The sequence below is a fragment of the Doryrhamphus excisus genome, linkage group LG22 (genome assembly GCF_037039965.1).
Source record: "Doryrhamphus excisus strain RoL-2023G ecotype Guam linkage group LG22, RoL_Dexc_Guam_v1.1, whole genome shotgun sequence".
Classification (NCBI taxonomy): Eukaryota; Metazoa; Chordata; class Actinopteri; order Syngnathiformes; family Syngnathidae; genus Doryrhamphus; species Doryrhamphus excisus.
This window is the reverse complement of record NC_136378.1, coordinates 8,994,905-9,012,586: the sequence shown is the minus strand read 5'-3', so window position 1 is coordinate 9,012,586 and position 17,682 is coordinate 8,994,905.

Genomic DNA, 17,682 nt, shown 5'->3' with positions numbered 1-17,682 from the left:
AATAAGCTTTGCTTCTTCCTACTCCTTTTGGACATGTGGAACTGTGAACTGATTATGTGATGCATTCAATTGTATTCTGATGCATGTTCAAATGAAATTAAACCATTATTTTATTTAAGTCAAAACAAGCAAATGTCACTTGTCATCTTTTGAATGATTGACAATAAATAATAAATACATGCTCAAAGGCATTTTGTCAAGAAAATGAGGAACATATGTATGCTTAAATGCATCAATGCAAATAAAGCAAAATTGCACAAAATCAGATACTTCACTTCTAAGTGGTTAGTGCGCAGGCAACACAGCTAGGAGACCCGAGTTTGATTCCACCCTTTGTATGGAGTTTGCATGTTCTCCCCGTGCATGCGTGGGTTTCCTCCCACATTCCAAAAACATGCTAGGTTAATTAGCGACTCCAAATTGTCCATAGGTATGAATGTGAGTGTGAATGGTTGTTTGACTATATGTGCCCTGTGATTGGCTGGCGACCAGTCCATGGTGTACACCCGAAGACAGCCGGGATAGGCTCCAGCACCCCCGTGACCCTCGTGAGGAAAAAGCGGTAAAAAATGAATGAATGAATGAACGCACAAAATCAGATACTTCACTTATAACTGGGAGACCCGAGTTTGATTCCACCCTCAGCCATCTTTGTATGGAGTTTGCATGTTCTCCCCGTGCATGTGTGGGTTTTCTCCGGGTACTCCGGTTTCCTCCCACATTCCAAAAAAACATGCTAGGTTAATTAGCGACTCCAAATTGTCCATAGGTATGAATGTGAGTGTGAATGGTTGTTTGACTATATATGCCCTGTGATTGGCTGGCGACCAGTCCAGGGTGTACACCCGAAGACTCTTGCCCGCAGACAGCTGGGATAGGCTCCAGCACCCCCTCACTCCCCCACCCTTGTGAGGATAAGCGGTAAAAAATGGATCATTTGGGTCTCGACCCACCAGTTGAGAACCATCATTTAAAAACAGTTGTATTAGTTTTGAGCTGCCACTGATTGTGATGAATTACCGATGTCAAAAATATACACTACATATACATTATAGTAATATGATGTGAGAATTATGTGACCACATCTGCCAGCCAGTTTACAGCAACATCTGTGCTGTGTTGTACCGAAGCCAGTTTCTTCATATCAAAACAATTTTTTTGTGTTTCCTTTTTTTTTTTTTTTCCTCCCCACAACCAATTTCCTCTAACCTGTGCCAAGAAAATTAAATCAGGCTTTAATAAACTAAATCTCCTTCCCTTGATGCAAGGATAGACTGATCCTTGCGGCAAAGCTTTGACATTTCTCCGCATCTACAAGGATGCCTCTGAAGGATTACCTCAGTGGGAGGGGGCTGCATTAGCAGACCCGCGTGGACTCACTCTTTTGAGTCGTGGCAGGAACACCTCGCCAAGGAGCCCTCGGGTGGTCTGCGGAGAGAGAGGTTGAATGAGTATAAATTGTAGGTGTCAATTCCAAAAAAGGGGGGAAGCTGGTCATCTGTAAAAGAAAAGATGTACGAGTACATAAGGATGGCTGATTCCCCCACTCGTCTGCTAAGATAAGGACATGGAGTGGATGACATTCCACGCGCTGGCCTGTGACTGGAATTTCACCTGCTGTTATTTCCACTTTTCCTCACATTTTCTAAATTTAGCGCTATAAATTTTTGCTCGTAAATATTCCGTCAAGCACATGGAGCCACTGTCGCTAATTGATTTATGCTCCGATTTGCGCGTGCCAAGCCTTGATCTCTCCATGTAAAAGTGTGATTCATCCATCAATCAAGACTAAGATATAAACAACACCCCCCCCCGCACCCCCACATCAGCACAGTATATGGCGCATCTTGTCCTCAAGGTCACATCAACCTGACAGCTGTGCCAAAGCAAATGTTGAACACCTTTTGATGCAGCTTTTACAAATTTGTTTAATGAGGAATTGATTTTTCCTTCCCTTCCTTCTTCTTTACTTGCTCGGGCGAACAAAGCAGGCTGTCCCTCAGGCCTTCTAACAGCAGGCGGTTCAGCTCGGCAGGAGCAACAATCAAGAGGAGTCGCTTGCTCAGCCTGCAAACGGGAAGAATGACTCACAGGCGGGCCATTCGGAAACCCAAGCAAGATGGCTGCAGCCTCTAACTTAGTACCCTAGAGCAGTGATTTTCAACCACTAGTGTGCCGTGAGAAATTGTCAGGTGTGCCGTGAGGAATTATCCAATATCACTTTTTTATAATTAACATTAATTAATCATCATTTGCAAATATTATGTCAATATCCACGTATACGTGGACCCAAATATTCCAATTGCATTTGGTTTATTTGCTCAAACGGAAAGAATTTAACCTCATTCCGAAAGAATAGTGCCAATCCGAATGAATATATAATGGGATTAACAGGGGTGGAATATTCCTTTCCCAAATCCGATTGAGGTATCTTGTAGCCGCTCAAACGGAAAGTTGTCAAGGTGCGTTTTTCTTCTTCTGTACTTTATTGGCGGTTGGCAAGCAGCTTTCGTGTGCATTAGCGCCATCTGTGGAACCGAATCTAAACCCTTCTATACGCCATTCATAAGTCCATAAGTCAAAAGAAAATATATATCTATATAAAACATGTACCGAGTTGAATTATAAAATATTAGCAAGCTTGAATTTGATCCTTTCCTGGTTAAATTTATCATATCGCATGCTCAGATATGACGTAACACGCAGATCCAGATGTTCTTCGGTTTTAAAAATGGAGGCCAGCAATCGGCACTGGACTGCTACGGAAAGTTCATTTTTGATCCAAACTAAATTTCAAGACTGGCAATACGGAATTATTATTCCAACAAGTGAAAAAACAACTCAGGGGGAAGTCGGTATCACGTGATGTTGGTGTTTACGTTTTACTGGGCATGCCCCGTTGACTATTCTGGTTGATTATAGCGACGCATGTAGACAAGAGATTGGAATATTCCTTTCCATGTATACCATTGTTTCCGGAAAAGTCATTCGGAAATAGAAAAACTCATGTAAACATGGCTACTGTCCAGTGTCCGTGGTGTAATATCGCAACACCTGCCTTGTTCCTCCTATAGACTTAATGTTTTCCAATGTAAAAAAAAAAATGTGCCGTGGCTCAAAAAAGGTTGAAAAACACTGGCATAGAGGACTCCTCATATAAACATGGCTACTGTCGAGTGTCCGTGGTGTAAAGACTGGTAGAGCCATTTAATATCGCAACACCTGCCTTGTTCCTCCTATAGACTTAGTGATGTTTTCCAATATAAAAAAACATGACTTGACTCAAAAACAGTTGAAAAACACTACCCTAGAGTGCCTATAAACCCCTACATAGCTAACGTTTTCTAGCCTAATATTACACAAACAGGCTTCAATGGAATAAAGAAGACCGAGAAGTGGATGTATTCCGAAGTGTGAGAAATATCAAAACATCAGAGGGTTTACCTACTTTGGGTTTGCCACATTTGATTGTGGACATTTTGGATGGAAGAAATATGAATAAAACATGCGCAAAAGGTCTGAGGTAACATGGCAGGCAACCAAATGGAAGGGTTTGGAATGTCGAAGCAAAACATTTATTCAGGATTAGCGTGGAGAATACAGAATACAGTCGTGAAAGGATGGGGGTCCTGTGACAGGTAGAAAGGAATGTAACTGATGGATGGCAGGAGTATTGATTGGTTAAACACAGGGATTTATCTGCCATTGACTGAAAAGCATACAAATCACAATTATTATTTCTGTGCTGTAGGCCAACTTGAAAGGATGACATTTAGGCTAAAAAAAAAATAAATAAAAATGTGTTTGGCCTTGTCGCCCTTTAATAATAATTCACCCTCGGATGGTCATGTCTCTCCAAATGGAAATCGCAAACTGGAGAAGAAGCTATTGATCCCACAGTTGGGAGGAAATACTACGTCTACATGCCAGTTCATATTAATCATTGGAGATGATATGGTGCCGTACGCTACAGGATTTGGAATAATAATAAGGGAATGCTTACTCAAAGTCAGAAAGTGTGTGAAATGACATCATTGAGTTTTCCACCCTTTGTTTAATCTGGGATGAATAATTGAATAATTAATCAGTCGACTGGTCATACGTACAAAATTACGTAATTATTATTTTTTTTATAAAAAGCGATCTCCACATGTTAAAACAAACAAAAAACATTTTCTCAAGATTAGAATAAAAACACTGTTTTTAGTTTTAGAAACTATCTGTCGACACCAATTGATTTAATACATAAATGCAATGTAAAAAATTTAATTAATTGATTTCGATAAACTTTCTAAGTTGCTAACTTTATTTTTTAAGTTATGTTCAAATAATAATGTTTTTTTCTGAAAATAAAAAAATAATAAAATATATATATATATATATATAAAGTTACTGTTACTTAAAAAGCTGTGTGCATTGTTATTATAATTAAGTAAACAACAAATTAAACTACTTTGAATAAAATGATTAAATCAGTTGACGTAACATATTTTTTTTGAGTTATGAACTTAAAAACTTGTTCCATGACAACAATTATTCAGTAAGCATTACTTAAAATTACTTAGTGCAATGCAATATTGTTTATTGGTTCAAAGCAATTTCAAATTAAGTTTTCATAACTAAGAAAAATTAATGGAAACCGTTGCGTTGATTTTTTTTGTTGAGGCTAAACATTTATTTTTTGAGTGTATTTCTTTCCCTGACTACCAAAGACGCTTAATTGAATTTCGGCCAATTAGAAAGCTCTTAAAATAGTGCAACAAATCAAGGGAAATGGGGTATTGACTGTGTGAACTCAAGTGGCTTAATGATGATTATCACACTTGCACATAAACAACAAAATGAGAGTTTTTCATGATAGAGAAAACAATGCACTTTTGGAATAAAAGAATCATACCTAGTCACAACGGCTGTAAGATTAGTCTAGGGGTCTCGAGGACAGTTTACAAAATAATTCAAACAGGAGTGGATGCAAAGAATTGCAATGCCAGAAAGATTTAGCCATTATGAGATGCAGAAGAATAAAGATTTAAAAAAAAAAAAGGAAACTATGCACATTCAATTTAGAAGGTCAGTCTAAAAACACAGAGGCTGAGCAATCATTTCATAAAAGGCTTATGTTGTTAACGTTAGCAGAGAGAGTAGAGTCTCAGATTTTGTGTATTATTCCGTGACCCTCAACAATGTTTTGTAAAAAAAAATTTAAGCAGTTTTTTGCATAATCATGTAAAAAAGGTACATGCAGAGAAGCTAAAAAAGCATCACGTCTGTGTGCCTTTCTTATGTGTCATTTATGTTATTGCTTAAAATGAGGATTGGTGCAAAAAGAAGTCCAGCTGAGGTGAATGTCTTCAGCGTGACATTGTGCACTCTGACGTCTCTTGTTCTCCCACAGACAGTAAGAATTTATGGAAACGGAGGAGGCACGATGAGACGGATGAAAGCTGATCATTGTCTTCTCCATGCAGCAATCAGATGGAACCCAACGGGTCGGAATTTCAACCAAATGTAGGCTATAAATCTCCAGGTTTCTGTGGGCTGCTTAATGAAAACTAATAGACAGGCTGGGAAAGGAGCCATCTATCCTGCTGCTTTCACTGCCCACTAACGGGTTACCTTTGTCTTGGTGGGGGCGAGGTGACGCTGAAGGGACTTTACATGTGAGCTTTTATATACTGTGAAAGGTTACACGCCATGTAAATAAACTACAATTGGTGTGTATCACAAGATTTGGATGGCGACCTGCACCAGATGATATCGTTTTCATGCATTTTCAGCAGAGATGCCAATTTATGTGTATTATGTGTTTGTTTGGCCAAATGTGGCCCGCAGGACACTAGTTTGAGGCCCCCGCCTTGATATGAAAATGTAATGTTAGTGCGGCCCACGCGAGTTTGATATGGATGCTGTATGGTATCATGTACCCAGAAAAAATTATTACGTTTGATTCATGTTCATGTTAAAGGTTAAATAACTGTTAATAGTTATCCTCCCTATCCGTGTGGAAGTGGTAAGTTTTTGATATGGATGCTGTATGGTATCATGTACCCAGAAAAATTATTACGTTTGATTCATGTTCATGTTAAAGGTTAAATAACTGTTAATAGTTATCCTCCCTATCCGTGTGGAAGTTTTTGGGTATTTAAGTTTAAAGGAAATAACTTGAAGGATACCGTTTAGGTCGCTAGCTCTCTAGTTTGCGAGTTAGCATGTGTCTCAAGACCCTGCAGTTGCGCAATATGTTGTAAATAAAAAAGTATAAATGTGACTATAGTCATGTTTTGTCATGTCTACAGGGCTCTAATAATGCTTTGTTCATTTTAATCTGAAAAAAATAATTTGTCTGCCCACCAATTATATGTGGTTTCTTTAGTTTTTATTATTTGCCGTTTTATTATTATTATTATTATATTTATTTATTACTGATTGATTTATTTTCTTTATTCTTGATTTGTTTATTTTCATCTTATTTTGTGCAGAAAAATAAAAAATAAGATATTTGAGAACAGTGGAATGTATTGTAGAAAATCGGAACCAAAGCACGAAAAAAGTTTGTATATTTTTCTGTTTTTAATAAATGTGTTTTGGTTTTTTTTTTGGAAAACCTGATGCGGCCCAGCCTTGCCCAAACCCTAGCTCCAGTGGCCCCCAGGTATTATTGAGTTTGAGACCCCTGCCCTAAATGATTGTATTTAAGACAGCCATTCTATGGAAAAAAAAGGACAAGGATGAGGGCGATTGGTGATCCCGTTCTCCAGAACGGCACCATGGAGATGCTCCCAAATAGAATGTGACTTTGATTTCTCACCTCATTTCACTCTCAGCTGTCAGATAGGTTTCTGCTCAGGCAACATCTCCTTCACAAAAATGCGCAGAAATGTGGAACGGCTCCAAAATGAGGCAGCTGCTGCCCTACATGCCAGCCAGTCTCTGTGACATCATCACCTCTTCTGCTCTCCTGAGATTCAACAACAACAACAACAACAACACTTGAGCCTGAGCAATGCAAATGATGCACTGCACCTCCTCTTCCACACCTCTGAATCTTTTCCTCTGCCTCTTTGTCTTCCTCTGTGCGCATCTGCGACCCATTTAGCTCTCATGTTTCAGCACCTTGGCTTCACCTGTGCCAACATTTCCATGCACGCTTATTAACACTGCAGTACCTTTCTGAAAATAGTCACTTGTCTCATAGGATTTTAATTATTGCATTAGCTCCAGCATGGGGCAGGATACTTTCACAGATGTTCCTGGAAGCCGGTCGACCTTTTCTTTTGTTTTACCCAATTTCTTTTGTAGGTCAGTGTTGACATGTTTATCGTTTTTTTTGTCAATGGAATAGCTCTTTCTGTTTAAACAACACCTTTCAGCTTTACAGATGCCATGCGTTTGCTTAAACACAGGCAGCAGAGAAACAAGGAGTAAGGCGGGCCTCATCTGGAGTTGCAAAATCAGTCACAACCTGACTGGATCGCATGATTCAATCTCTCTGCATAAGTGTTTATGTATGAGTCCTCTTGGATCCTCTTGGATCTTGAAACATAATCAAGACCTCAATGAACCACTTCCCCTTTTTGCTCAACCAAACTCCCTTATCCCCAGGCCTCGTTTACAGGTGATGACTCTTCCTCTGGCATATGTCAGTTAGGGTTAGGGCAATATGGTAGTACCATAAACCGTAATACTGTACATGTGTTTACTGGGACTTTTAAAACAAAAAGACTTACAACAAAACATTCTTCAGCAAGAGTACGACAATGTATAGGTCCACCCTAGGCACGCCGGGGGCTCAAACCACGGTCCAGCAAATCGAGTCGAGAGCGCTACGCATGACGCAAAATGCTTAACCCTTCAACTCAATAACCAGTACAGTAAAGTCTCGTTATATCGATATTCTCGGGAGTCGGAAAAAATACCGATATAACCGAACTATCCATATATCCGATCCTGCGCCAAACTGCATTAAAAGTGGGCGGATCTTTGATATGTCATGTAATTTTCTCCTTGAGTTCATGGATTGCGTATCTAGCATGCTTTTGTACTACAATACATTTTGTACTACAGTAAATAAAAATAAACTTACGCTGTAGTGATTACCGGTTAACGGGACATAATTCACCCCGGAACTATCGATAGGGAAGGTGTTGCCACCCGGAGGGGTAGGCGCGAGGGACGGGTGTTTTCCGCTGTGTGTGCTGCACTCTGGTGGTGGAAGTGTGGAAAAATAAAGTTGACTGGAAGCAGCCGTTCGCCGTGTTCTTTTTTGGTATTGAAATCCTTAAGCAAAGATTGATTTAAGCTGCTTTTGTATCGATATAAGCAGACCAAATTGGCTGGCGGGAGATGAAAAGGGCATCGTAGTAACCGGATTATCATAATAACCGGGTATCGTACTATCGGAGCTAATTATATCATAAAAGAGTAGAAATTTGCCGGGAAATGAAAATAGTATCGTAATAAGTAGTAATTCGTTTTAACCGATATCGATATAACGAGACTTTACTGTATTACTTTTAGGAGTACTTTTGCACAGTTGCAAAAACTGGCATCCCTTAGTCAAAAGGAGTATATTTTCATTTGTTGTGACCATGCAATACGACTTTTCTCTTGCTCTCTTCTTAAAAATGTAATGTTTAACATACTAACAAGGTAAACATACACAAAATCTGAGTGTGGTTAAAACATAACATAATAAAAGGGCTAATCAGCCCAAAATGTGTCTCGTTAACGTAACCATGTCAGTAAAATGAGACTGAAGGCCGATGCACCCTTCATCCATGGTTCATGATACCTAACTTCCTCATCCGAGTGTCGCTGCTGTGATGATTTTAAAACAGTACTGGAATATATGCTGGTGTCTATCGACATGCATGCATATGCATATAAGAACACAATTAGTATGACAGCTTGTTATACTACTAATACTGTACATACAGTAACACAAGTGTAAATAAAGGGCAAATGTGAATGAATACAGTACATGGTTTGTACACCATATGTTACAATGTATTGTCAAACATTCTCCTCCAGATGTCAGAGTCCTCTAACAAGATGCTTTGCCACCCTGCCGTGATTTATAAGTGTATAATTCATATCAAAATGTGTTTACGGTGTCAGAAGGTGACAGCTGAAAGAGTCCCGGGTGGAAAATGAAAAACAACAAAAGGCCACTTTCATCTAAGCCCAACGTAGCCTGTAGCCTGACCACATACAATAAATAAGATATGTGTCTTGTTCCGTAACTCTATCCTGTCACTGCTCTCAAATATGAATCCTATTTGAATCCTACAGGGATCCTACCGGGCACCCACCAGCTGACCTGTGCACAGGATAAACTAGCTCAGGTTGCAGTATGTGGCCTTAGATCAGGGGTCTCAAACTCAATTTACCTGAGGACCACTGGAGCTAGGGTCTGGGCAAGGCTGGGCCGCATCAGGTTTTCCCAAAAAAAAAAAAAAAAACACATTTATTAAAAACAGAAAAATATACAAACTTTTTCAGTGCTTTGGTTCCGATTTTCTACAATAAAAGCTCTGATAAAACATTCCACTGTTCTCAAATATCTTAATTGTTATTTTTCTGCACAAAATAAGATGAAAAATAAATAAATCAAGAATAAAGAAAATCAATCAGTAATAAATAAATATAATAATAATAATAAAATGGCAAATAATAAAAACTTAAGAAACCACATATAGTTGGTGGGTAGACAAATTATTTTTTTTCTGATTAAAATTAACAAAACATTATTAGAGCCCTGCAGACATGACAAAACACGACTATAGTCACATTTATACTTTTTTTTATTTACAACATATTGCGCAACTGCAGGGTCTTGAGACACATGCTAACTCGCAAACTAGAGAGCTAGCGACCTAAACGGTAGCCTACAAGTTATTTCCTTTAAACTTAAATAGCCAAAAACTTACCACTTCCACATGGATAGGGAGGATAACTATTAACAGTTATTTAACCTTTAACATGAACATTAATCAAACGTAATAATTTGTTCTGGGTACATGATACCATACAGCATCCATATCAAACTTGCGCGGGCCGCACTAACGTTAAACTTTCATATCAAGGCGGGGGCCGCGTGTTTGAGACCCCTGGTATATACGATCTGCCGCTTTTGTTCTTGACACAAATGATGCGTGCAAACCAATCTTTGCAAATCTTGAAACGGACCAGTCAGAATCGTTTATTTAGACCGCGGTCCGTAGTCAAAAACTTACCACTTCCACACGGATAGGGAGGATAACTATTAACAGTTATTTAACCTTTGACATGAACATTAATCAAACGTAATAATTTTTTCTGGGTACATGATACCATACAGCATCCATATCAAACTTGCGCGGGCCGCACTAACATTAAACTTTCATATCAAGGCGGGGGCCTCAAACTAGTGTCCTGCGGGCCCCATTTGGCCCTCGGGCCGCATGTTTGAGACCCCTGGTGTATACAATCTGCCGCTTTTGTTCTTGACACAAATGATGCGTGCAAACCAATCTTTGCAAATCTTGAAACGGACCAGTCAGAATCGTTTATTTAGACCGCGGTCCGTAGTCAAAAACTTACCACTTCCACACGGATAGGGAGGATAACTATTAACAGTTATTTAACCTTTGACATGAACATTAATCAAACGTAATAATTTTTTCTGGGTACATGATACCATACAGCATCCATATCAAACTTGCGCGGGCCGCACTAACGTTAAACTTTCATATCAAGGCGGGGGCCTCAAACTAGTGTCCTGTGGGCCACATTTGGCCCGCGGGCCACGTGTTTGAGACCACTGCCTTAGATCCATTTAGCCATCAGGGACTGCGCTGCAACAGTATCTACTGTCGCTGTCTGTGATTTATTTCTATGATCAGCCTGCTCGGCCCGTGTAAGAGACACCAGCAATGCGCCGGTGTCCTTGTGAGCGAGTGTTATGGAAACGGAGACAGTGAGATATTCTGCCTGTCGTTTCTTGACCAGGGCATTTTGAAACCTGTTCGCCGTCGCCTCGAGGTGCCACGAGACTTCCACGACCACCTGCTCGGCTTGTATTTGGTTGCAGATCAGCTGCACTTGCCGATGAATACGGTCTCGATGAGACAGCTGGGTACTGGTAACTACTCTCCAATGTTTCATCAACAGGGATTCATGCGTTATTCATTTGCCCGCTCTGCTAGCGGGTGGCCATGTAATGACTGTTGATCACTGCAGTTGTATACCTCGTTGAGATTTCCTCCCTTGCAGATTTTGCTGTTCATAATTCTCCGTACATCTCAAAGTGTGGCACTGAGCCGTCGTTGGCGCCATATGAGGTAGCTCATCAAGTCCGCATCCTTGGGAACTATAGCTGCTTTATAATTAAACTATAATCACAATTTTATTGAGTTTAAAGTGGTCATAAAACACTGTTCAATAATTCATATAGTAAATATGATACGAGCAGGCTTTGCTTATGATACAGGCCCTGCCTGTCACCCATCGGGGCGCACTTTTGGCCCCTGGAGCAGCACTGGACAATTCTTCATCTGGAGAGGATGGAAAGAGTTGGCAGGCTCAATATTAAAAAGGGAAAACCACTTGCTAGCTCTGCAATATAAGTGTAAATACGGGGCCCTTAGAACAGCTGGCCTATGAATAATGGAAAAAGGTTGTCCTTGGTATTCATGGGAGGAGGAACTTTCTGCCACTCAAGTAAGCGGGAAGTTCACATCCTCTCGCTGTACTTCTCTTTTCCTCGATGCCGATTATCAGACAGCCGTAACGGTGGCTGTGGAAATTAAGGCGGCATCTTTGATTCTGTTTGCTTCAAAAGAAAAATCTGCTGCAGTTTGAGAAAGAAAGTAATTACATCAAAGATGGACTTCATGCATATCACTTTAAAAGTCTTACTTGGCCAGAAAAGTGTAAAAATAAGTCATCCAATGCAACATAATAAAAACTGAAAGTAATAATACAACCCTCAATGTAGATAACAAGTAATGTTAATGTTAATTATACACACGATTACGGTTTGTTTGTAGGTTTCGAATTCCTCGTTTTTATACTAGTTCCTAACAATTTTATATTCTGATTATTTAAAGCGGCAGACTCATAAAAGTTGGATATTGTGAGGGCCAGATGGAGACTATGGGGTGGTTTTGTGAAAAGGCTATAAAAATATTACACACACATATTTAGATTTTTGGAAATCTAAATATCCAAAAAAACAAATAAACAAGAACCGGGATATAACTTTCCCACTTTTGGATAGATTTAGTAGAGATACTCAATTGTTTTAGGTCACCATTAAATTTATACAAGTACACACAATAGATACTGCAAAACCGCAGCTCAAGCTCTGCAACCATCCTGTCCAGTGGACAGTGATTAATTATATAATATATAACAGGGGTCTCAAACACGCGGCCCGCGGGCCAAATGTGGCCCGCAGGACACTAGTTTGAGGCCCCCGTCTTCATATGAAAGTTTAATGTTAGTGCGGCCCGCGCAAGTTTGATATGGATGCTGTATGGTATCATGTACCCAGAAAAAATTATTACGTTAAAAAAGGTTAAAAAACTGTTAATAGTTATCCTCCCTATCCGTGTGGAAGTGGTAAGTTTTTGGCTATTTAAGTTTAAAGGATGAAGGCTACTGTTTAGTTTGCGAGTTAGCATGTGTCTCAAGACCCTGCAGTTGCGCAATATGTTGTAAATATACTATTATTATTACTATCATTTTTCTTCTGGTTATTACGACTAAAACTAGTAGTAGGCTAGTATTAGCCTGCTTTTGCCCTATTATATGAAATTTGTCAGATTTTTTTGTAAAAAAAAAAAAAAATCTAATTATTTAGGGGGTCTGAAGCCCCCCTAAAATAGGCCTAATGACGCCACTGTCAACAGCTTATCGCATTATGCCAGGAAACGGATGGGGGGCAAGTTAGGACAATTCCAAGGGGGCCCAATGCGATTGTTGTTTTCCTTGTTTCTCGCCTAAAAAAAAGGCAGGAAGGGGGTTCACTCTGTACGTGTGTCATAGAACAACGGCAAAGGGAGTGAGGCCTCTTGTCAGTCATACCGTCGCTTTGCCTCAGTCGGGGAGGCGTGGCCAGTCGCATACACACAAAAAGAGTAAAGCCTCGTGAGGCGCTATGCACGCTAATGTAGAAATCCCTACGGAAAAAGATGCTTGCAAAGCCAAATGCTGCACCACCTGTGGGAATATTCAGGAGCAAGGTGAGCCCATCAACCGGTATGCCGAATTTATTCTAAAAGTAGTAGCGCATAAAAGGCAACAAAACCAACTTGCCCACCTCAAAACATATCCACCTGACCCAATTTCCTATTTGGGAATAAAACTAAACATGGACATGCAGAGCCTGATAGTAAAACACTCACTGAGAAGATTGGTCGGCAAACTGAATACAAAAGGGAAGAGTGCAAAATGGTGTGTTCACAGAAAATCCGCTTTTTAATGCACTTGAAAAGGTTTGACGGCCAGTAGAAGTTCCCTGAGAAAATACAAACGCCAATTCTGTAACTTGTGCAAAATGACATAAATGTTGCATTATTATCACATATGATAGATGCTAAATGATATTATGATAATAAATAACAGGTAGTGAGACAATAAACATTTTAAAATGCACCTGCACTGTGACTCTGTGTCCTGACATTTTTTTTTTTCATTGGACTTTTCTTAAAATTAATGTTAAAATCTCATCTTGTCTTCTTCTTGTGCACCAAATCGTGTGTGTCATCTCGTCTCGGTAATTTGGGAGTTTGGCAACACCTCCAACTTATCGAAACTTGAGAACAACTTTGGAAGTCGCGCTGGAGTACATCCAGTACTATTCAGCTACTTTGGATGCAAATGATGTTGAAATGACACCAACATAGAAAACTGCCTTCAAACTGTGAGAAACTCAAAAGCATTTTTTGTCTTTGTGCTCATTTCTTTTAAGTCCTCCGAGTTCACATCGATTTTCTCTCTATTAACAGTACAGCAGTGTGTTCAACTCTGAATTAGTGCGTGCACTGCTGAGTAGGCTGCTGAACGCCAGCAGGGTCAGCTGTCTCATTAGCCGCTAGTTAGACGGACAAAATGAATACAGACGACTGATATACACTTAACAAAAGGAAATTGAGTCGGGGTTTTTTTAGCAACATCAGCTGCATGCTGTGCTTGTGTTCAGAAAGTTCGCACATTCAATAAATTCAGTTTTTATTGTCTCTATTAGCATCAACACAGCTGAATGTTTCCCAGGCAATTAATCTATATTTTCTATATATGGCGTCTACAAAAAAACTTCTTAGTCCCATTTTATATATATATATATATATATATATATATATAAATTATTATTTAATTTCAACTATATATTAAATATTAATTTTAATTAAATATAATTTTATAATTAATTAATTTAATTTATATATATATAAATGAAATATATAAATAGGCTAAAAAAATTATTAATTATAACTACATTTATAATTTATGATTATATATATTAAATACATTAATTAATATTTAATTAAAATTAATATATAATTTTATATTATATATATATATATACACACACACACACATAAATAATAGATATAATTAACTGGAAAATATTATATCTATAAATATTTTATCTGCACATCACCTCCTGGGGAGCTAGTATAGTATACTACATACTACATATATATACACTATATATAGGGGGTATAGTTCTCCACGCTAGCAATCAAATTAACTCATTCATTCAGTAGAACATATAAATATAATAGCAAACAAGTGCTGCTGCTTGTCTACGCGACGGAAGAACGGCAGCGACAAGCACCTTTTAGCCTCCTGTAAGACATTTCAATGTTTCATGTTGCAAGAATAAAATGATGTCACACTTAAATTAAAGATGTTACACAGGATGGAGAATATCATGGTGTATAAGCAACGTTATATTATTATTGACTTAGACATACTTTATTGATCCACAAGGGAAATTGCATGGTTACAGTAGCTTTAACTGTAATTAACAGAAACTAACAAACACAAAACTGGCAGGCACAATGATCCAACTGTGTGACGGTAGGCAGGCATGCTGGCAGCTGCCTCATTTGATCAGGGAATTTCAGCATTTTTTACTGAAGCAACTTAAAAAGAAATATGTTTAGAATACAGTTCAATGGACAAATAATATAAAAATATTTTTATTTTATCATGAGTAAATCCTAAATACAGTGGGAAAAAAAACAATGATTATTTGAAAAGTTAATACAACAGCAGGTTCAAAAATAATGTGTTTTGTGTTCCTCATCCATTTGATTTGTTTGCGTGCCAGGATCAAGCAAGGTTGAAGAAAATGACAATCTAAAAATCTCTGGAGGCTAAAAGCCGAACCTGTCATGATGTTCAAATAGTTGCTTGAAATGTGCTTATACCTTTTAATATCGTTTGCCTCATTACTTATTCATCAACAAAACCAGACATCAGTTACATGCTGAATGTCACCGAGCTTAGCTCACTTCAACAGTACATTCCCATCCTCAACTATGAAACGATTCAAAGGTCGTAAGAGTTAAAAAAAAAAAAAAAAAAAACAGTTTTGGATGCATTTTCTGACGCCTGCTCTGGTGCTTAAAAGCTGGGGCTGCTAATACGATTTGTAACATCCCGTTGCGGCTGACACGTTTGAATAGAGTCAAGCGATTATGAGAAATCATGCTTGAGTGAGCTTGCTTACCAATCTGCTGTGTGTCTTAGCCAAAACATCCATATATTAGCGCTCGCTGAGCCTAATGAACATCCCGCTCTTATTGATGATCCCTTTGTTGTGTGAGGGGAATTTACATAATTTACTCAGATTAAATTTGCCTCCATTACAACATACCTCTTCCTCATTCCATTCTTTTGCTGCGATGGTAACTGCATCACATATGCAAGTTTGAGTCGTTTGATATTCTTGCTTGTTGCTCTAAATCAACTGGCAAAAACGGCATTTTGTCATCGCTTTCTGCACCCCGCTTGCTGTGGCATAATCATATCTCGGTATTTTCTGCTGAGACTTGCACTGTGTTTTATGTCCTGGGGAGAAAAGGGAGGCGGAGGAGGGTGAGTGGCGAAGATTTTGGGCTGAGGAAAAAGGAAGGAGAGTGATAATAGTTTGAAGGCCGTGTCAGTGGTAGGCGAGTTTCAGAAGACATCATGGTAGTCGTGGGAGATAAAAACCAGGTATGGCACCCTATCATCACCTCAGAGCAAGCAAGCAAGCTTTGATACTGTATGTTCTGAATCTACTGATGTGTCTCTGCTATTACTTTCCTACTGCTTTCCCCTGCAATTAGACCGTGACGCCATGAGCATGTTAAATCAGTGTTGATTTAGTTCTGAAGGTCTGCACTTTTTTTTTTGCCCACTGCAAAAAGAAAATAAAGAAAGACCACATGATTTTCTGTGACTTATCTTGTGGTGGAGGTTGTTTAAATTTAAAGTACACAGTTGGGGAAGGGCAATATGCAACATATAACAAATATAACAGTCAAACCTACATTACCTGTCATCTTTGAATAGAAAGCTGCATCCAAACCTTTGACTGGTGCTGTACAAAATTATTCATAATTGTTAAATTACAACAACTATTGGTCTTTTTCTTTTGAATAAAAACATCCACATTTCATTCTAGTACACTATGGATATTAACATTGATTTTCATCACTGATTGGATGATGAATTACACATTTTCTCCCTCACAGTAAAATACACAGAGCTCATTGTAAACAGCCTCTTGCTGCCAAATATATTAATAGCCAATACAAGGCTACAAAACAGCAAGGGGGAAGTGCATTTCACACTTAAATACTACCACTGTCGTTATGTGGCAGCTATAAAAGCCACCAACAATGGACAGGAACAAAAACATGACAGAATAAATGTCATTACTAAAGTAAACGCCATTAAACACAAAATACAATTCACCAGGTCAGCCACTAAGCTCTCAATGTTATTTTACCGCAGAAAACAAACAATACTGTAATGTCAAACATTTAAAAAAAAAAAAAAAGCACTGTACTCACCAAACGTATTTAATATTTGTAGACAAACATTGACAAAGTGTTCTATCAACAGACTAAAAGGAAAAGGTTTGCTTTGGGCTATTCAAAACCATTACCAAGCTACTTAGCATTGCAAGCTACAGATACACGTTTGCTAGCTTCAAACAGAAGGTCCTCTAACGATCCAATCAAACAGCTTGAAAGCGCTGACGTCATCGTGTGCTTTCTCGTGGGGGCTCGTCTTGCAAACTCAAACACTGATTGGTTAAGACAGCCGTCAATCAACAGTTTCATTCATTTTACTACCACAGCGGCTGGCTAAAATGGATTTAATTGTCTTTGCCTAGCAACACAATGCTAAAATCTGATTGGATAAATGTAACAAATACTGCTGGAAAGCATAAGAATAAAGTAGCAGTTTGTTGCACAATATAATGTGAAGCAATCCGTCAAATTATTTGGTAATTGGTTAAAAAAAAGCATTATATTAAATTTTTATCAGCTATCTCTTATTATATTCAAGATAAATCAATTTATACATTTTTATACATACACATATTTAGTTGTTTAATAAGTTCTAGTCTAAAACATACAGTGTACATGTACAGTGGTTTGTCACTGATGTTAAAAATAAAAAAATAGAAAATAACAC